This window comes from Hypanus sabinus, chromosome 7 (genome assembly GCF_030144855.1).
Source record: "Hypanus sabinus isolate sHypSab1 chromosome 7, sHypSab1.hap1, whole genome shotgun sequence".
Lineage (NCBI taxonomy): Eukaryota > Metazoa > Chordata > Chondrichthyes > Myliobatiformes > Dasyatidae > Hypanus > Hypanus sabinus.
Window position 1 is genome coordinate 54,167,415 of NC_082712.1, and position 20,534 is coordinate 54,187,948.

The following is a 20,534-nucleotide window of genomic DNA, read 5'->3' on the forward strand; positions in this document are numbered from 1 at the left end:
CCAGAGGACTGGAAAACTGCAAATGTTACTCCACTCTTTAAGAAAGGAGGAAGGCTGCAGAAAGGAATTTATAGTCCAGTTAGCCTGACCCCAGTGTTGGGAAGATGTTGGAGTCAATTGCTAAGGATGAGGTTATGGAATATTTGGTGATACAGGACAAGATAGGACAAAGATAGTATGGTTTCCTTAAGGGAAAATATTGCCTGACAAACCTGTTGGAAAGCTTTGAGGAGACTGCAAGTAGAATAGATAAAGGGGAAGCAGTGGATGTTGTATATTTGGATTTTCAGAAGGGCTTTGACAAGGTGCCACACATGAGGATGATTACCAAGTTAAAAGCTCATAGTATTTTTGAGAAGTTACTCACATGTTTAGAGTATTGGCTGATTGGTAGGAGGCAGCAAGTGGGAATGAAAGGACCATTTTCTGGTTGACTGCCAGTAATTAGTGATGTTATCCAGGTTTCAGTATTGGTCTGCTTCTTGTTATGCTGTGTATCAATGATTTAGATAATGGAATCGATGGCTTTGTTGCCAAGTTTGCAGATGATACAAAGATTGGTGGAGGGGAAGATAGTGTTGAGGAAACAGACAGGCTATGGAAGGACTTGGAGAATGGGCAAGAAAGTGGCAAATGAAGTACAATGTTGGAAAATGCATGGTCATACATTTTGGCAGAAGAAATAAATGTGCAGACTATTTTCTAAAAGGAGAGAAAATCCAATACTCTGAAATACTAAGGGACTTGGGAATCCTACTGCAGAACACCCTAAAGGGTAGAGCTGGTGGTGAGAAAGGCAAAATCAATGTTATCTTATATTATTATATCTGGGTGGTTGTTATGGATTGAGCTATCTGTAATGACGGATCAGTCATAATATCATTTGTGGGACTTTGATTCTAACACTAGATCAGGCTTGTATTTATAGTAAAGTTGATTTCTTTTATGAGTTTGTATTTTAAAGCAAAGCAAGACTCTGCTGATTAATGTTTTCTACTTGATTATGCCTGTGTAAGTAGTCAGATTGTGTTAAATTGCTGCACAACCCTGTAATGTGTTGGATTATTTCTGATTTCTCTCGGCATTATCTATATTTAGCATTTTGAATTTGTTGGTCTTGGGAACGCCAAAAACAGCAGCATCCATTATTAAGGACCTCCAGCACCCAGGCATGTTCTTTTCTCACTGTTACCATCAGGCAGGAGATACAGAAGCCTGAAGGCACACACTCAGTGATTCAGGAACAGCTTCTTCCCCTCTGCCATCCGATTCCTAAATGGACATTGAACCCTTGGACACTACCTCACTTTTTAAATATATATTAAACTTTTATTGCACAAAGTTTAATCTATTCAATATACTTATACTGCAATTGATTTAATTAATTAATTAATGTATTTATTATTATTTTGCTTAGTTTTTTTTCTATATTATGCATTGCATTGAACTGCTGCTGCTAAGTTAACAAATTTCACAACACATGCCAGTGATAATAAACCTGATTCAGATTCTGATTCTGAATGTATATTGGGAAGTAATATGCAGACTTCACTGAAGCTCACTGGTTCAGGGATGATGAAATTCAATTTAGTGTTGGGGAATGTGAAATAAGAAGAGACATTCTTACCAGTGAGATTTGGGTGGTGGTGGGATGGAGCGAAAAGACTGAGTTCAAATGGTCACAATTGTAATGTTATGCTCCCCTTTTGTGCATGATTTTCATAAGCACAGTCACCACCTTCTTATATTTCTTATCATTATAGACTCTTGCTAATCCCTCTTCAGTTCGAAACAGCTTTGCAGAATTGATTGACCTTGAAATATCCCTGAATGCAGCTTTCTGCAAATCAACAGTTTAAGCAACTGTCAATTACTCTCAGAAATAACTGGTTCTGATAAGCACGACTGAAAAAAAATCAACATTTGTTTAAAAGCAGCTCTCTGATGTTTTACATGTGCTGCAATGGTATTCAATAAAGATTGCAGCAAGGCTTCGATTAATGAAAATGGTGACTGAATTTGATAGCATCAAAAAACTGGATGTAGGGACTGTAATGTGTGATTAACCCATGCCCATTCAGTGCTTTGGAGGCATCCTGCCAATTTCATGTTGTTTGATAATTATAATAATCCTAGCACATAGCTAGTGTTAATTACACTGTTCAATGATTTGATGCTTCAACAGCAAGCCAGTAGCACAGCTGACATCAATTAAAGGCAAACTTTTATGTTCTAATCAGTTTGCAGTTCAAAGCAGTGGGTCACTTTAGCACAGTTCTCCCTGGGTTATAAGAGGATTCCATTCCTGTGAACAGTCCGTAACACAAACAGGTCGCAAGAGGGAAAAGTTGCCACAAACCATGTTCCCGTATGTCCAAAGATACCTATAGCCTCATAGCAAGGTGAAAATCCAGCCCACTGGTCTCCTAAATGCCTGTTTGCAGGGTCAGGCTTTCTTAAACTGGGACAAATCTATATACTTGTGGGGCATCTACAATCAGGTCCATATCCTCTTTGCATTGCTGCCATCAGACAAGAGATACAGGAGCATGAAGACCCACACCTCGAAGTTCAAAACCAGTGCCTTCCCCCATTGCCACTAAGTTCCTGAACTGACCTGAAAAACCCTTATTCACTTTGGACTATTGTTCCCCTAACTTACACTAATGTTGTTGTGGATACTTCTGTTTATCTTGTCAAGTAAGTTCAAGTAAAGTTCATTTATGTAATTTATGTTAATCATGCTTGTACCATGTTTTTGCTGCAAAAAGCTCATTCTTATGGCATTTACACTATAAAATCTTTATTTCCCTTCATCAATTTTTGACTGCAAAAACAGAGAGAATGTAAATACCTTCCCCTTCAGTTGGAAACAAGAGGTTCAATCCTCCTTTGCCACACTGACAACTGAAGAAATTGAAGTCCATATTCTGTTCCATGACAGATGTGTGGCAGTTCCTAATAATACAGCAAGGATTTACAAATATAAATCCATAAGTAAGTATGACTGTAAGGAAAGTTTATGACTGGGTACATTTTAGTAGAAGATGCTCCTAATAACTTATCTTTAAAATAATGAAAGGAATGGTCCTCTAAGAACAGAGGGCATGACCTTAGAATAGAGGGGTGTCCTTTTAGAATGGTAATAAGGAGGAATTTCTTTAGCCAGAGGGTGGGGAATCTGTGGAATTCTTTGCCACAGCCAGCTGTGGAGGCCGAGTCTTTGTAGGGCAGAGCATAGTCATGATGGCACTGAATGGCGACTCCTTTGCTTGCATCTTTGTAAACAGCTCTATTTCTATCTTTGATATCTCTTTCTTTCCCTTTCTTTGGAAGACCCTGACCTGGAGCTACATGCTGACTTCAGTTCTTTGTGGGATTGGGAGCCACTCCTAGGGACTCACAACCGGTTGCTTTTTGACATCCCAAGGACGGGGCCTAGGAGACTAGTGCACCTTCAGGGTGCTGGATTTTCATGGCTCTGGGGACTGGCTGATTCTAGGCTGGTGCCTCCAAATGAGGCATCACGGGAGGACACGGAAGATCGGAAGCAGCAGGCTAGCTGCCGTGGGCTGTGTGTCCAGAGTTCTTTGGGCACAGAGCTTGGAAAAAGCAATGCAACAGACTTTTAACACCATAAATCAACCACTTGTTTGTTATATCTCCCCTCTCACTGTGAAACATGAAACAAGGACACCTCTTTTTTCCCTTATTAGGGAAAGAGAGAGAGCCTGTGGTATGTTGAATACCGGGTGAACGAGTAGTCTTTGGGGTACTGCAAGTCTCTGACTTTATTGATGCTTTGCTGCATGCTTGAGTGCTCAGTGGAGAGCGCTAATGCTTTTTTGATGGTGGGGGTGGGGGGGATCGTTGTCTTGCTGCTGCTTGTGCTTGGGAGGGGGGAGCAGGTGGGACAGTCTTTGGGATTCTAACTTTTAACTGTAATTCATTCTTTAGGGTGCTCCTCTGTTTTCATGGATGTTTGCGAAGAAATAGAATTTCAAGATTTGTATATTGTATACATTTCTCTGACATTAAATGTATCTGTTGAACCTATATTTAAGGCAGAGGTTGACAGATTATTGATTGGCCAGGGATAAAGAGATGAGGGAGAAGGCAGGAGACTGGTGCTGAGAGGAAAATTGGATCAACAATGATGAAATGGTGGAGCAGACTTGATAGGCCAAATGGCCTAATTCTGCTCCTATACCTTATGGTCTTATGGCATCAATAGGGATCATGAGTATAAAATTATCACTTAATGCATTCTACAAGGAAGAGGATGAGGTTTGTAGCAGGTAAACCAGTGTGTAGATGTGCGAAAGTAAGAGCATGGTAGGTTGAAAGACTGAGATGAAATAAGACTGATGAATCAGCGTGGTGACAAGAGCAGTCAGAGACTGGATATCCTGTGGTGACAGACTCACTTCCTGACATACCATATACAATGCACAAGGTAGGCATGCAATAGAATACTCTGGGAGCTCAGTATCATCACTTGATTGACAGCCCATCCACTATGCATAGTATTCGTTCCATGACAACAGAATACACAATGCAGTGTAATTTCTCACCTGGTAGCACCTCTCATACGATCAGTACCAGCATCATGAAGAAGAATCAATGGGTTGATGGTGATTAATACAATATTCAGATGCTCCTGCTAGCAACGCACTATACTGACAGAGATATATCAACGTTTCTTCATCTTTACTGGGACAATATTCTAGAAATCTCCACTCAGCAACATTGTGAGAGCAACATCAGGAGATGAAATGCAACAGTTCAAGGTGGCCTACCCCACACTCTCAAGAGGAATTAGAATGGGCATGAAGTGCTGTGCTTGCCAGTGTCACAAACGTTCCAAACAAAAGTTTAGAAGTGGCGTAGAACTAAAGGATCCAATACACCCTGCTCATGGTTTGCTTGTCCCACTCCATTCAAGGAGGAGGCTACATATCATCATCACCAGGACAACTGGATTCAAAAAAGGGCTACTTTTCCCAAGCAGTAAGGCTGATCAACACCTCCACCCACTGACCTCCCCTCAACACACCCGTCACCGTCACTGTGTAAGATATACAGTAAGTACAGACAGTCCTGTACCAAGTGTCACTTTATGTACATACAATCAAACTATGTATACAAGCTATCTTAAGTATTTATATTTGTTGTGCTTTTTATTAGTTTTCTTTATCTTATTGTGTTGTTCTGTGCTGCATCAGATCCATAGTAACAATTTTTAAATTCTCCTTTACACTTGTGTACTGGAAATGACATTAAACAATGTTGAATCGTGAAACACTAACAGAGAACACTGAAGTATAATGTCCTGTTTCTCCATTGTACATTTCGCACAATTCTATGTAATCTTTTATCAGGCTTCTGAATTTTTCCTTATGTGAATTCATGACAAACGTTGTCCAATAAAGCTCAGTTGCATGTCTCTGAATTTTTTATACCCTGTTATACAATTGCACATTGCAAGTTGTTGAATTTTGACAGCTCAAGTAATCCACCACGTCCATTCAATTTCAAACATTTTGATCCGGTGTACAGAATTGCTAAGCCCTGTCTGACTTAATCCAACCCAGAATTTTTAATACAACTGAATCCTTCTTTAGCAAAACTGAGATGAACATTAAACAAATTTAGTACATAGCAGGCTTATTTTGTTACTTTAAAATTAGAACCTAGTAATTTGAAGGATAATTTGAAGCTACACTACAGCACGCAATGACCTGTCCTAAACTAACATCTTGGTGCAGTACTGAGTGACTTAATATGGTGAAGAAGACATTCCCTTTCAGATGAGATTCCAAATATTTTCCTCTGGTTACATTTTAAATAAATTTAAGCACTGGATTTGGCTAGAATGGATAAATGAAATCATGCAACTGCACATCAGTGCTTTTGAATCAAGATCACTGATGATTCAGATGAATCTACTGACCTCAGATTACCGATGTAATGTTGTAACACAGTTTAGATCTTCAGTGTTATGTTAAGTCAGCTGTAACAAGGAAAGTCAACACACGGTTCCAGCAAAAGTGCCCATTTGAGGAGGTTTCAGTTGAGAGAGCACCAAGTATTCACAATGGCTTTTAATAACTTTTGAGTTAAATTTCCAAATTCAAAGTTCAAAGCAAACTGACTACCAATGTACACATGTATTACCATATACCACCCTGAGATTAATTTTCCTGCAGGCATTCACAGCAGAATAAAGAAAGAAAGAAGAAAGAAGAATGCAATTGAATCAATAGAATAATAGAATACAATTTGGTATCTAAACTAAAATAACAAGTATGTAAGTGGTCCATTCTTTGTGCAGAGGAAGCTCCGAGCCGAAAATACTAGTTCTCTATTAATCTGTAAATGAATATCCTGCTTTGACATATATTTATGCCTACAACATCAAACTAATATGTCCTTCCTAAGTATTTGCTGCTAGATTTCAGCTGAAGTGAAATCCTGTCGTGTCTGAATGTCTTTACACATTAGCCATTCAGGAATTCCATTCACATTTGCTACCGTAAAGTAGTCACATGGGTCCCAGTTATGCTGCCTTTTTGTTGGCTTTGTGAAACAGTCCATTTTCCAAGCCTTTACAGGTATCTGTCCCCCTCTTTTCCTTTGCTACATCAACGACTGCATTGGCGCTGCCTCCTGCACGCATGCTGAGCTAGTTGACTTCATTAACTTTGCCTCCAACTTTCACCCTGCCCTCAAATTTACCTGGTCCATTGCCGACACCTCCCTCCCCTTTCTTGATCTTTCTGTCTCCATCTCTGGAGACAGCTTATCTACTGATACCTACTATAAGTCTACAGACTCTCACAGCTACCTGGACTATTCCTCTTCCCACCCTGTCTCTTGTAAAAATGCTATCCCCTTCTCGCAATTCCTCCGTCTCTGCCGCATCTGCTCTCAGGATGAGGCTTTTCATTCCAGGATGAAGGAGATGTCTTACTTTTTTAAACAAAGGGGCTTCCCTTCTTCCACTATCAACTCTGCTCTCAAACGCATCTCTCCCATTTCCCGCACATCTGCCCTCACACCATCCGCCCACCACCCCACTCGGGATAGGGTTCCCCTTGTCCTCACCTACCACCCCACCAGCCTCCAGGTCCAACGTATAATTCTCCGTAACTTCCGCCACCTCCAACGGGATCCCACTAGCAAGCACATCTTACCCTCCCCTCTCTTTCTGCTTTCCGCAGGGATCGCTCCCTACGCAACTCCCTTGTTCATTCATCCCCCCATCCCTTCCCGCCGATCTCCCTCCTGTCACTTATCCTTGTAAGTGGAACATCTGCCCTTACACTTCCTCCCTCACCACCATTCAAGGCCCCAGACAGTCCTTCCAGGTGAGGCGACACTTCACCTGTGAGCAAATACGAGGAAATCTGCAGATGCTGGAAATTCAAACAACACACACAAAATGCTGGTTGAACACAGCAGGTCAGGCAGCATCTATAAGGAGAAGCACTGTCGACGTTACAGGCTGAGACCCTTCATCAGACTAACTGAAGGGAAAGATAGTAAGAGATTTGAAAGTAGTGGGGAGAGGGGGAAATGTGAAATGATAGGAGAAGACCGGAGGGGGTGGGATAAAGCTAAGAGCTGGAAAGGTGATTGGCGAAAGTGATACCGAGCTGGAAAAGGGAAAGGATCATGAGACGGGAGACCTCAGGAGAAAGAAAGGGCGGGGGGGGGGGAGCACCAGAGGGAGATGGAGAACAGGCAGAGTGATGGGCAGAGAGAGAGAAAAAAACAAACAACTAAATATGTCAGGGTTGGAGTAAGAAGGGGAGGTGGGGCATTAATGGAAGTTAGAGAAGTCAATGTTCATGCCATCAGGTTGGAGGCTACCCAGCCAGTATATAAGATGTTGTTCCTCCAACCTGAGTGTGGCTTCATCTTGACAGTAGAGGAGGCCATGGATAGACATATCAGAATGGGAATGGGACGTGGAATTAAAATGTGTGGCCACTGGGAGATCCTGCATCCTCTGGTGGACAGAGCGTAGGTGTTCAGCGAAATGGTCTCCCAGTCTGTGTCGGGTCTCACCAGTATATAACAGGCCACACAGGGAGCACCAAACACAGTATACCACACCAGCCGACTCACAGGTGAAGGGTCGTCTCACCTGGAAGGACTGTCTGGGGCCCTGAATGCTGGTGAGGGAGGAAGTGTAAGGGCAGGTGTAGCACTTGTTCCGCTTACAAGGATAAGTGCCAGGAGGGAGATCAGTGGGAAGGGATGGGAGGGACAAGTGGACAAGGGAGTCGCGTAGGGAGTGATCCCTGCGGAAAGCAGAAAGAGAGGGGGAGGGAAAGATGTGCTTGCTAGTGGGATCCCGTTGGAGGTGGCGGAAGTTACGGAGAATTATACATTGGACCTGGAGGCTGGTGGGGTGGTAGATGAGGACAAGGAGTGTCCTATCCCGAGGGGGCTGGCAGGCAGATGGGGTGAGGGCAGATGTGCGGGAAATATATACCTATGAGTCGACTGGTGTGGTATACTATGTCCGGTGCTCCCAGTGTGGCTTTTTATATACTGGTGAGACCCGACGCAGACTGGGAGACCGTTTTGCTGAACACCTACGCTCTGTCCACCAGAGAAAGCAGGATCTCCCAGTGGCCACACATTTTAATTCCATGTTCCATTCCCATTCTGATATGTCTATCCATGGTCTCCTCTACTGTCAAGATGAAGCCACACTCAGGTTGGAGGAACAACACCTTATATACTGGCTGGGTAGCCTCCAACCTGATGGCATGAACATTAACTTCTCTAACTTCAGTTAATGCCCCTCCTCCCCTTCTTACCCCATTCCTGATATGTTTTGTGTTTTCCCCCCTCCTTTCTTTTTTTTTCTCTCTCTCTGCCTGTTCTCCATCTCCCCCTGGTGCTCCCCTCCCCCTTTCTTTCTCCCTAGGCCTCCCGTCCCATGATCCTTTCCCTTCTCCAGTTCTGTATCCCTTTTGCCAATCACCTCTCCGGCTCTCAGCTCCACCCCACCCCCTCTGGTCTTCTCTTATCATTTCACATTTTCCCCTCCCCCCACTTTCAAATCTCTTACTATCTTTCCTTTCAGTTAGTCCTGACGAAGGGTCTTGGCCTGAAACGTCGACAGTGCTTCACCCTACAGATGCTGCCTGGTCTGCTGCATTCCACCAGCATTTTGTGTGTTGTTGCTTGAATTTCCAGCATCTGCAGATTTCCTCGTGTTCACATGTAAAGAAGTCTACAGTATAATATAAATACATGTAGATGCATGTAGTTTGAAATGTCAGTGTGGTGTGTTTATATGTGCATTTCAAGTTAGACATTGAGCATCCCTAATCTTAAGAATTTATAGATCTGAAAGAACAGAACTGCAGTTTATATGTGACTCAGAAATATTTTTATTAAATAATAGGTTCAGTAGAAATATTTATCTGGCCAGTGTCATTGAGGTAGATCAAGTGATGTTATCTCATCTGCACCAAAACTTTACACTTATTACTTGTGCCCCTGCAAGTACACACTGTAAACAACTGCAACCTAACACCAGTAAGTGAACTCATGCAAGTGCACAGCAGTGCTTTCGAAACAAGCTCACTGATAAATTCAGGCAATTGCAGGATTAACCTACTGACTGCAGATTACTGACAATGTCTAATGTCATGACAAAGTTTGATTCTTGGCTGCCACGTTAAGTTGAGTGTAACATGTGAATTCCATAGAGGTGTTCCCACAAATCCACCCGCTTGAGGAGATTTCAGGTATGAGAGTACTGGGAATTCCCAGAGGCACTCAGAAACCTTTTGTTAATTATTGTATCTAAACTAGCCTAACAAGCATATAGGTGGTTCAGTCTCTGTGCAGAGGAAGCCACAAGCTGAACATACTACTCTTTTATTAATTTGATAAGTTAATTTTGCTATTTTAATGACGTTAAACCAGTACTGAACTCTTCCTTTAATAAGTGTGCAGGGGGTATCGTCAGATTGCACATCACATTATTGAGTGGTAGAATGTAAAACAGACCCTTCCAGCTCTTTAAGAATGCCACCCACCAACCCACCAATTTAGCCCTAGCCTAATCACAGGATAATGACTCACCAACCTACAGACTGGTATATGTCTGGACTGTGTGAGGAAGGCAAAGCTCCCGGAGAAAACTCATGCAGACATGCAAGGTCAGGTGGTAGATGGTGAAAGGCAGGACAGAGAACCTGTCAATCTGTTCAGGAGCACTTTTACTCAGCAACCTTACTATCTTGCTCCCAGTTTTCCCATGCAGATGGCAGAGATGTCACCAAAATGCTGTTAATCCACCTCTGATATTAAAGGGGAGTGTCAAATAATATAAACTGTAGGATTTGGAGTAGACAGAGCATCTGCCTCGAGGACCTGCTGATGAGTAGGAGGGAAATATACTTCCTAAATCTGAATATGTTCTGGAGTCAGAGTATCTCCTGGAATCAGTGTATGCTGTAAAGAATAGCGGGTATAGTCATAGTATTGTAGAGCACAGAATTTGGTTTGTCAACTCAACAAATCCTTACCAACCACGAAACTTACTGTGCTAATCCCATCTGCCCGCATCCCTCTTCTCCTTTCCTATCCGTTTGCCTGCCCAAATGTCTTTTAATTGGTTGTGCAAATTCACGTGCAGAGGTCATTGGAGGTTCTGCATGATGAATATTCAGAGGAGATGTCAGGGGTAAGTTTTTTATGCAGAGTGGTCAGTGCATGGAATGGGCTGCCCGCGGAAGTGGTGGAGGTGGATACGATAGGGTCTTTTAAGAGCCTCTTAGATAGGTACAAGGAACTTAGAAAAATAGAGGGCTATGGGTAACCTTAGGTAATTTCCAAAGTAAGTACATGTTTGGCAAAGCATTGTGGGTTGAAGGGCCTGTATTATGCTGTAGGTTTTCTATGTTTCTATGAGTGGAGTACTCAAGGTGCACCAATGCGATATTCAAACAGTCCATGCATTACTGCAGCATGTTACAGTGACACTGGTGATACAATGAGGGGCTTTCCATCTCACTATTTACAAGAAAGAAAGAAAATCATGATGATCCAGGCAGCAATGAAAACTCTCTATTAGTAATGTTGCAATATAACATTCCAAATCATATAACCTATGGACCGACCTTGTAATGTTTTGTAACTCCAAAACATAAAACTAATTGAAGGAAAAACATGGAGCTGAGCATAACATGTCTACTTTGTTCTTCCTTAGCGAGGCACACACGTGATATGATGGTATGATGACATCTGCCACTCACATACTTTTACATATACAGTCGGCTCTCCTTATCCGCAAGGGATTAGTTCCAGGACCTCCCGTGGATACCAAAAAACACAAATGTTCAAGTCCCTTATATAATATAGCACAGTATTTGCGTATAACCTACGCACATCCTCCCGTACACTTTAAATCATCTCTAGATTGCTTATAATACCTAATACAATATAAATGCTATGTAAATAGTTGTTATACTGTAATGTTTAGGGAATATTGACAAGAAAAGAAACTGTACATTTTCCTCTCGCTCACAACACAAGCAGCGAACAAACGAAACGCAAGGCGAACAATGATCAAACAACGAGTAAGACTTGTAAAACCTGTAGTTGTTACACTATCCTGTTTAGGGAATGAGGATGTTTTGGAGGAGGCTCAATAATACTAAAGTCAAGAACTATGGAGGTTGAGGGCTGAGGATCTTCAAGCGTTGAATGTCGAGACTTCAGAATTGCAGCTCCTCTGGGAATGCTGCTGCGGCCTCGGCATTAACTGATGCTGATTCTCCCGTGATCTTTATGTTTTTGAGACTGTAGCGCTTTACACAGCCAGCCAGCCATCCCTTACTAGCCTTGAACTCCTTTCTCTCGCTCTCATCAACCTTGCCACGGTACTGCTCATAGAGACTAAGAGCTTTTTCCATGTATAATTTAGCCATCAAAAGATCTAATTTTTCTACTTTCTCAGCAAGAGATAGCACTTTACGCTCCCTCTTAGCCATTGAGGGATTGCTTTGACCACCTAATTATTTTTTAGGAGCCATTTTTTCACAGGAACAAAGACGATTCGTGGTTGGTTGAATTCGCGCATCCTGACAGACCCATGTCTTTTGGTTACTGGCATTGTCCATGGGCTCTACTCAACCTTAGAAAGAATTCCTTCATCCTCCATGCAATCTAACTCACTGGGTACTTTATTATGAATAATTTAAGGAAATGGCTTTGTAAAACTTGGGTAAGGCATTTCCATTTAACATTTTTTTTACCCTAGACACGTTTGAGTTTTCCAATGCCATCCTTGAACACTGCTGTGGCATCATCCATAACTTTCTTGATTCACTTTCAGTTGATTCTATTGCAGGTGATGTGGTATGAAAATGGTGGATGGATCTCCAGTCAAGTTGTAGTTGTCTGATCCACTCACAGCCCCACAATGCTGACCCTCCTATTTTTACCACATACAAACTCAGTCTGGCTTTTTGGTTGTCGTACTTCAATGTTACAAATGTCATTCCCATTACATATTTTCTCCAGTATAAGTTCTTAGTTGGATTTCTACAGGTTTTAGTTCAATATCTGTGAAATGCCATTCAAACCCCTTTTGTGAAATGACTGAAACAGCTGAGCCAATTTCCATTCACTCCTGGTGGAAGCTATATTGATTGTCTCTTATTAGTTTTTATATTGTAAATCTCAGTACTGTATTACTCTGTCATTATCAGATGTTTCATCCACAGCATGAGATTGGTGCTCTTTTTGAAATTACAACTTGATTTTTTTAAATCTTTTTCTCTTCCCTGTGCAGTCCATTCATTTATTTTAGTCTGCCCAACATGCTCTTTATATGTGTCCTACTTTGTTGCATTTTCAGCATATTTGGATTTTAATGTCTGGTGTATATAAAACCCCACAACAATGGTAAGACAATTTGTTCAGCCAGGATGACCTCTGTTTCAACGATGCAATTTTGATCTCGCTCACTTTCATTCCTGACTGCAATTCAATTACTGCTGGCTGCGTTTTCCATTGATACAACAATTTCAACTGGTCTTTTAATTGAGAGTTATGCTTCAATTGTCAATGGTTCAATGCTTCCATTTAATATCAGAGAATGTATACAATATACAAACTGAAATTCTTACTCTCTGCAGACACCTTTGAAACAGAAAAAAAACCCAAAGGATGAATGACAGAAAAAAACTTAAGAACCCCAAACTCCCATGCCCCCTTCCCACACATAGGCAGCAGAAAGTGGCATCAACCCTTCCTTCACTTATTCTAGCAGAAAGCATTACCATTCCCACCTCCCACCATGCATGCAACAGCAACTGTTCATCCCAACAGTTTGATATCCCTCAGGCTCTCTCTCTGTCTCACTAACAAGGGAGAGAGAGAGAGGCATCTCTTCTTTCACTTCTTCCACAGAAAGTGGGGAAACAAACAGTCGCTATTCTAATGTTACAGTCTGCATTGCCGCTTTTATTTCAAGTTCCTCCGGCTTGAGAATTGTCAGCAAACTCTCACTCACCTTTGAGAGAGAGAGAGAGAGAGACCACCTGAGTGCAGAGGCTTCCAACAGCCACACTCACCGTCTCAATGTTCCAGCTCCATGCAATGCTTCAGTTAATGACACCAGTGAGAAATTCGGTCTGCAGAGCCACACCAGGCCACACTTTAAAGGCTCCATCTTCCAGGCTGTGGAGATATCATAAATGCAGCCAATTGGTGAGCTTCAGGAACAGGAAAAAGCAGCTGTGAGAACTGCAGTTTGAGTGCAGCAGTAGATAGATGCAGCTGTTAGGAGCCATTTTTGAATCTTTCCTTGTAAGATTTCACAAACTAAATGATCTCTCAGTGTATTATTAAGCCCATCACTGAACTGACAAAGCTCAGACAACCTCTTCAATTCAGCCACGTAAGCTGAAATCAACTCCCCTTGCTTTTGATTCCACTTCTGATAGCTAAATTGTCCTACAATTAACAATAGTTTTGATTCCAAATGTTCCTGCAATACTTTCACGATATCAGCGAAGCTCATAAAACTAATTGAAAGAAAAATACAGAGCTGAGAATAATGTTCCTACTACATTCTTACTTTGGTGTGGTGTGTACATATGATGCGGTGGTGTGATGACGTATGCCTTTCTTGAACTCTTACACATAGCCCTTAATGAACTGTGTAAGCAAACAAGGTATGCCTATTCGAGTAACATATTTACAATATTACTCAAATATTAATAAAATATTAATTACACAACAGACCTTTCTACTGGTGTTGCCATTTTCAGGAAAATATGGACGCAAGTGCCATGCCGCGCAAGTTTCTTCTTAAAAAGGAGAATCATTCAACCTCTGTAGGTAATATACGGTAATATAATTAAGTGACTCCATGTGGACTCTGACTGCCATTGACACTCATCATTTTAGAGAAATACGATTACAATAAGATGACTGTGGGCCGAAGGGCTCATTTCTATGCTGTATGAAAAGCATGATTGATAGTTTACATAAATGTACACTTCTCTATGTCAGGATGCTGTTTATTGACTACACCTCTGTGTTCAACACCATCATTCTTACATCTCTGATGGAAAAGTTCCAAATCCTGGACCTCTGTGCCTCCCTCTGCAACTGGATGCACAACTTCCTAACTGGATGACCACAGATCAGAAATAACATCTCCACCTTGCCGACAATCAATGCTGGCACACTTCAGGGATGTGTGCTTTGCCCAATGCTCTACTCTCTCTACACCTATATCTGTGTGACTAGGCACACACACACACACACACACACACACACACACACACACACACATTTACTGCCATTCATGGGGTTTTTTCTCTTATTATACAACCCCATTTCCAGAAAAGTTGGGATATTTTCCAAAATGCAATAAAAACAAAATTCTGTGATATGTTAATTCACATGAACCCTTATTTAACTGACAAAAGTACAAAGAAAAGCTTTTCAATAGTTTTACTGACCAACTTAATTGTATTTTGTAAATATACACAAATTTAGAATTTGATGGCTGTAGCACACTCAACAAAAGTTGGGACAGAATTAAAATAAGATTGAAAAGTGCACAGAATATTTAAGTAACACCAGTTTGGAAGACTCCATATTAAGTAGGCTAATTGGTAGCAGGTGAAGTATCATGACTGGGTATAAAAGTAGCGTCCATCGAAGGCTCAGTCTTTGGAAGCAAGGATGGGTCGTGGCTCACCCCTTTGTGCCAAAATTTGTGAGAGAATTGTTAGTCAGTTCAAAAGGAACATTTCCCAATGCAAGATTGCAGAGTATTTAGGTCTTTCAACATCTACAGTACATAATATTGTGAAAAGATTCAGAGAATTCAGAGGCATCTCAGTGCGTAAAGGGCAAGGTCAGAAACCACTGTTGAATGCGCATGATCTTCAAGCCCTCAGGCGGCACTGCCTAAGAAACCGTCATGCTACTGTGACAATTATAGCCACCTGGGCTCAGGAGTTCTTCAGAAAACCATTGTCACTTAACACAGTCCGACGCTGCATCCAGAAATGCAACTTGAAACTGTATTACACAAGGAGGAAGCCATACATCAACTCTATGCAGAAACGCCGGCAAGTTCTCTGGGCCCGAGCTTATCTCAGATGGACCGAAAGATTGTGGAACCGTGTGCTGTGGTCAGATGAGTCCGCATTTCAGCTAGTTTTTGGAAAAAACGGGTGTTGAGTTCTCCATGCCGAAAATGACCATCCTGATTGTTATCAGCGAAAGGTGCAAAAGCCAGCATCTGTGATGGTGTGGGGGTACATCAGTGCCTATGGCATGGGTGAGTTGCATGTATGTGAAGGTACCATTGACTCTGAGGTGTATATTAGGATTTTAGAGAGACATATGTTGCCATCAAGGCGAACTGTCATCCCGGAACGTCCATGCTTATTTCAACAGGAAAATGCCAGACCACATTCTACATGGGCTACAACAGCGTGGCTTTGTAGACACAGAGTGCGTGTGCTTGACTGGCCTGCTGCCAGTCCAGATCTAACTCCTATTGAAAATGTATGGCGCATCATGAAGAGGAGAATCAGACAACGGAGACCACGGACTGCTGAGCAGCTGAAGTCTTACATCAAGCAAGAATGGACAAAATTTCCAATTGCAAATCTACTACAACAGTATCCTCAGTTCCAAAACAATTAAAAAGTGCTATTAAAAGGAAAAGTGATGTAACACAATGGTAAACATGCTTCTGTCCCAACTTTTGTTGAGTGCGTTGCAGCCATCAAATTCTAAATTTGTGTATATTTACAAAATACAATTAAGTTGGTCAGTAGAACTATTGAAAATCTTTTCTTTGTACTTTTGTCAGTTAAATAAAGGTTCACGTGAATTAACATATCACAGATTTTTGTTTTTATTGCATTTTGGAAAATATTCCAACTTTTCTGGAATTTGTATATTGCATTGTACAACTGCTGCAAAGACAACAAATATGCCAGCAATACTAAAACTGATACTAATTCTGATTCTGATTTTGATTCTAGCCTTAGCCTTACATAACTCACTGACCTCCAGCTAAAGTGTTCCCCAACACAAAAGTTGTGGTGAAATATGACTGCAAAATAAAGAAATATTATGTGAGATAAAGAAATTAATGTCTATAGGAAGAAGGCAGGAGAAAAAGGTTGAGAAGAATTGGCCATGATTGAATGTTGGAACAGACTGAAAAGGCTGAATGCATTAATTCTGCTCATGTCTCTTATGGTCTTAAGGTAAGGGAGTGAGAATACAAATGGAATTTAACTTACTAAGAGTCAGTACACTCACCAAGGGCAGACAGGTCTACTCACTGCAATACATCTTTATGACTACATCATTCATAATGTTAATGATTCATAATGTTAATGCAACATACTCACTTCCTGCCTGCAGCTCACTTTTCAATCCTGATCTGTTTGAATAAACCTTCAAATTATAGTCTCAAAGTTTAAAAAATAACTGATCCTCAAACAAATCAAACAAACCTTTTCACAATCAACATACACACAATGCTGGAGGAACTCAGCAAGCCAGGCAGCATCTATGGAAAAGAGTACAATTGACATTTCTGGCCAAGACCCTTTAGCAGGACTGACAGTTTTTCACAATAGTCAGGGCAAAAGTAGTTGTGAGCACTAGGTGTTCACCAGCATTTTACTTTGGAACTGTTCCAGGTCCTTCAGTTGATTTCATGGAATCAGGAAGCAAACTTTAAGTTTAGGTTTATTTAATGATTCCCTCTTCCAAAGTAGTTAGAGGGGAAAATATATTGGAACCTAACAATGCAACCATATCTTGACCTTGAGGTGCATAAATAAAAATGTCTCTGCCTGGGTTTGATAGGAATTCTGGGTAAGAAAATGAGAATCTGTCTGAAAATATAGCCAGAAAACAAGCTGCTTGTGAAACTCAGTTTCTGTGGAGATAAAATGGTAGTCGCCATTTCAGTTGAAGCACTGCAACAAAACTGAAAATTGGACTAACTGAAAACAAAAGACAGTTATTGCTGGTTGTTTGCGCATCTAATTTTCCATTTAGCTTTTAGTCATCTGTTGAATTTTACCCTTGCTACAGTGCTTCATCTTCAGACATTAGAGACTGGTTGGAGGTCACAGAAATTTATCACAGAGTATATAGTACATTCATTCAATTCACCATGGAGATTTTTGTGTTGATATAGGCATATACTTCCTGAAGTTCTTGTCTTCTTCTTCTTTTCATTTCTCTTCTTCTGCAGTCCAAGATTAGTTTTTTTTCATTCATGTTCTGTGGTTTGTTAAGTGTCTGAAGAGTCTGAGTTAAACTCACAGACTGTAGGGCAGGTGGTGGTTGATGGCATGGATGAGTGACTTTCTTGGGACGTGTGCTGTCTCTCAGCTGATAATGCTTGGAGTCTGTGTTCTCCCATCCTAGAGATACTCATTCTCCATTTTTTAGGGAACACTGGCCAGAGAATGGGTGGGAATATAACTTTTTATCAAGGAGACTTTGAGAACATCCTTGACGTGTTTACTCTGGCCTCCTGGAAAACCCTTGTTGTGCCGGAACTCAGAGATCTTTCTTTAAGAATAAGATCATAGTTCTTTAGAAACCCCTCTCCTATTTCCTGAAAAGAAGTAAAATGTGTCTTTTAGCAGCAGGAATGCACTTTTGACTTTCAGTCTGGCCAGAACTGATGAAGTCTGCAAAAATAACAACAGTATAGCTCAGTTTTAAAAAAAGGCAAAGAGATTTGATTTCAAAAAGTTTAAAGCTCAAAGCTGCCATGAAGGTGAGTATTTCATGGGTGGTCCACTCGCAAAAATCTAATGCATTGCAAACTTAATACTTCCTTTGTTGGGCATCGGTCAAGAGCACTAAGCCCCTTGGACCTTGTCTTAAGTAAATAGTCATCAATCCTCTGTCAGTGGATACTGTCTAATGGCTGCATTCAAGCTGAACTGGTGGTTAGGCTAACGTCTCTCTTACATCTGAACATTTTTTGATGTTGCCAAAACATCAGAGCATCCATTAGGATTAAGTGGCAATTGCTCACAAGATGGCATCAGTTGTATTTATTTAAAGGTGATGGTGCAAATTATGATACTACTGTGGCTGCAAGGAGAACCTTAAGGGGCACATGTAAAACATAACTCCTATATTGTTGCAAAATAAACAATATCATATGTTTCATTTCAGCAAAAAAAATCATAGGAGGCTCGATGATCACAAAATGCTGGAGAAGCTCAGGCAGTACCTATGGAAATGACATTTCGAGCTGAGACCCTGCACCAGGATTGGAAGGGAAGGTGAAGAAGCCAAAAACATATGAGGCTCAGTGATAATGATTTCCTTCTAATTTGTCCAGTTTTGTAACAACCTCAAAGATCTAATGCTTCAAAGGAAGTCTTAATTACATAATCATAAACTGAGAGTGATATGCATAATCTAAACCAATCATTGTCCTTTAATGTGCTCATTTATTTCACCAGCCTAGCAATCAGTTGTATGCATTTAAAAGTTTTAACATTAACACATTATATTATAGCTATTAGAAGAAACACTCAGTGGCCACTTAATTAAACCATAAGACATAGGAGCAGAATGAGGCCATTTAGCCCATCAGGCCTGCATTGCAATTCCATTATGACTGATGTATTATCCCTCTCAACCACATACTCCTGTCTTCACCCTGTAACCTTTGATGCCCTGACTAATCAGGGATCTATCAACCTGGGTTTAAAATATGCACAGTGACTTGGACTCCACAGCCTTCTGCGACAATAAATTCCACAGATTTACTACCCTCTGACTAAAGAATTCCATCCTCATCTCTATTCTAAATGGAAATCTTTCTATTTTGAGGCTGTGTCCTTTGATCCCAGGCTCTTCCACTAAAGTATGTTTATACTCTCCACATCCCCTCCATCTAGGCCTTTCAATATTCAATAGAATTCTATCAGATCCTCTGTTATTCCTCTACATGCCCAATGCCATCAAACCCTCCTCATACATTAACCCTCTTATTCCTGGAATAATTCTCTTGAACCTCATCTAGAGCCTGTCCAATGCCAGCTCATCTTGTCTTAAGTACAAGGCCAAAACTGCTCACAATACTCCAAGCGAGGTCTGAATAATGCTTTATAAACCCTTAGCTTTGCATCCTTGCTCTTATATTCCAGTCCTCTCTAAATGAATGCTAACATTAGATTTTCCTTCCTTATCACCAACTCAACCTGCTGGTTAACTTTTAAGGAATCCTGCGCAAGGGCCCATAAGTTCCCTTTGCACTTCATATTTTTAAATTTTCCCCCTGTTTGGAAAATAGTCTATCACTTTATTCTTTCTACTAAAGTGCATGACCACACACTTCGCTACACTATATTCCATCTGCCACTTCTTTGCCCATTCTCCCAATCTGTCCAGCTCCTTCTACAGTCTCCCTGCTTCCTTAACATTACCAGCCCCTCCACCTATCTTCAAATTTTCTACCAATATGGTCACAAGTCACCAATGCCATCACCCAAATCATTCACATATTACATGAAAAGAAATGGTTCCAATACTGACCCCTGCAAAATACCACTGGTCACCAGCAGCCAACCAGAAAAGGCCCGATTTATTCCCAATCTTTGCCTCCTGCCAATCAGCCTATCATCTGTCCATGTTAGTGTCCTTCCTATGATAAAATGGGTTTTTGTCTTTTTTAGTAGCCTCATGTCCAGCACTTTGTAACAGGTTCTCTGAAAATACAAGTATACGACATCCACTTTGTCTATCTTGCATGTTATTTCTTCAAAAGAATTCCAACAGTTTTTTTCAGGTAAGATTTTCGCTTAAAGAAAGCATGCTGACTTTCACCTATTTTATCCTGAAACCTCATCCTTAGTATTGGATGCCAATGTCTTCCCAACCACTGAAGTCATGCCAACTAGCCTACAAGTTGCTTTCTTCTGCCTTCCTCCCTTCTTATTGAGTGGAGTGATATTTGAAAATTTCAATTC

At 41.0% G+C, this 20,534-nt stretch overlaps 1 long non-coding RNA gene across 12 annotated transcripts in view; it reads left to right on the plus strand.

Moving 5' to 3' along the window:
- The window catches only part of LOC132396776 (uncharacterized), a 124,925-nt gene that overhangs the window by 67,303 nt on the left and 37,088 nt on the right, over positions 1 to 20,534 (plus strand). For 10 of the 12 annotated variants that reach the window (XR_009513117.1, XR_009513118.1, XR_009513122.1 and 7 more), the window contains one exon: positions 18,730 to 18,839. This is a non-coding gene — a long non-coding RNA (uncharacterized LOC132396776). Of the gene's footprint in view, positions 1 to 2,839; positions 2,998 to 17,299; positions 17,404 to 18,729; positions 18,840 to 20,534 lie in introns of those variants that run through there. The other 2 variants (XR_009513119.1, XR_009513121.1) reach the window with 2 other exon arrangements.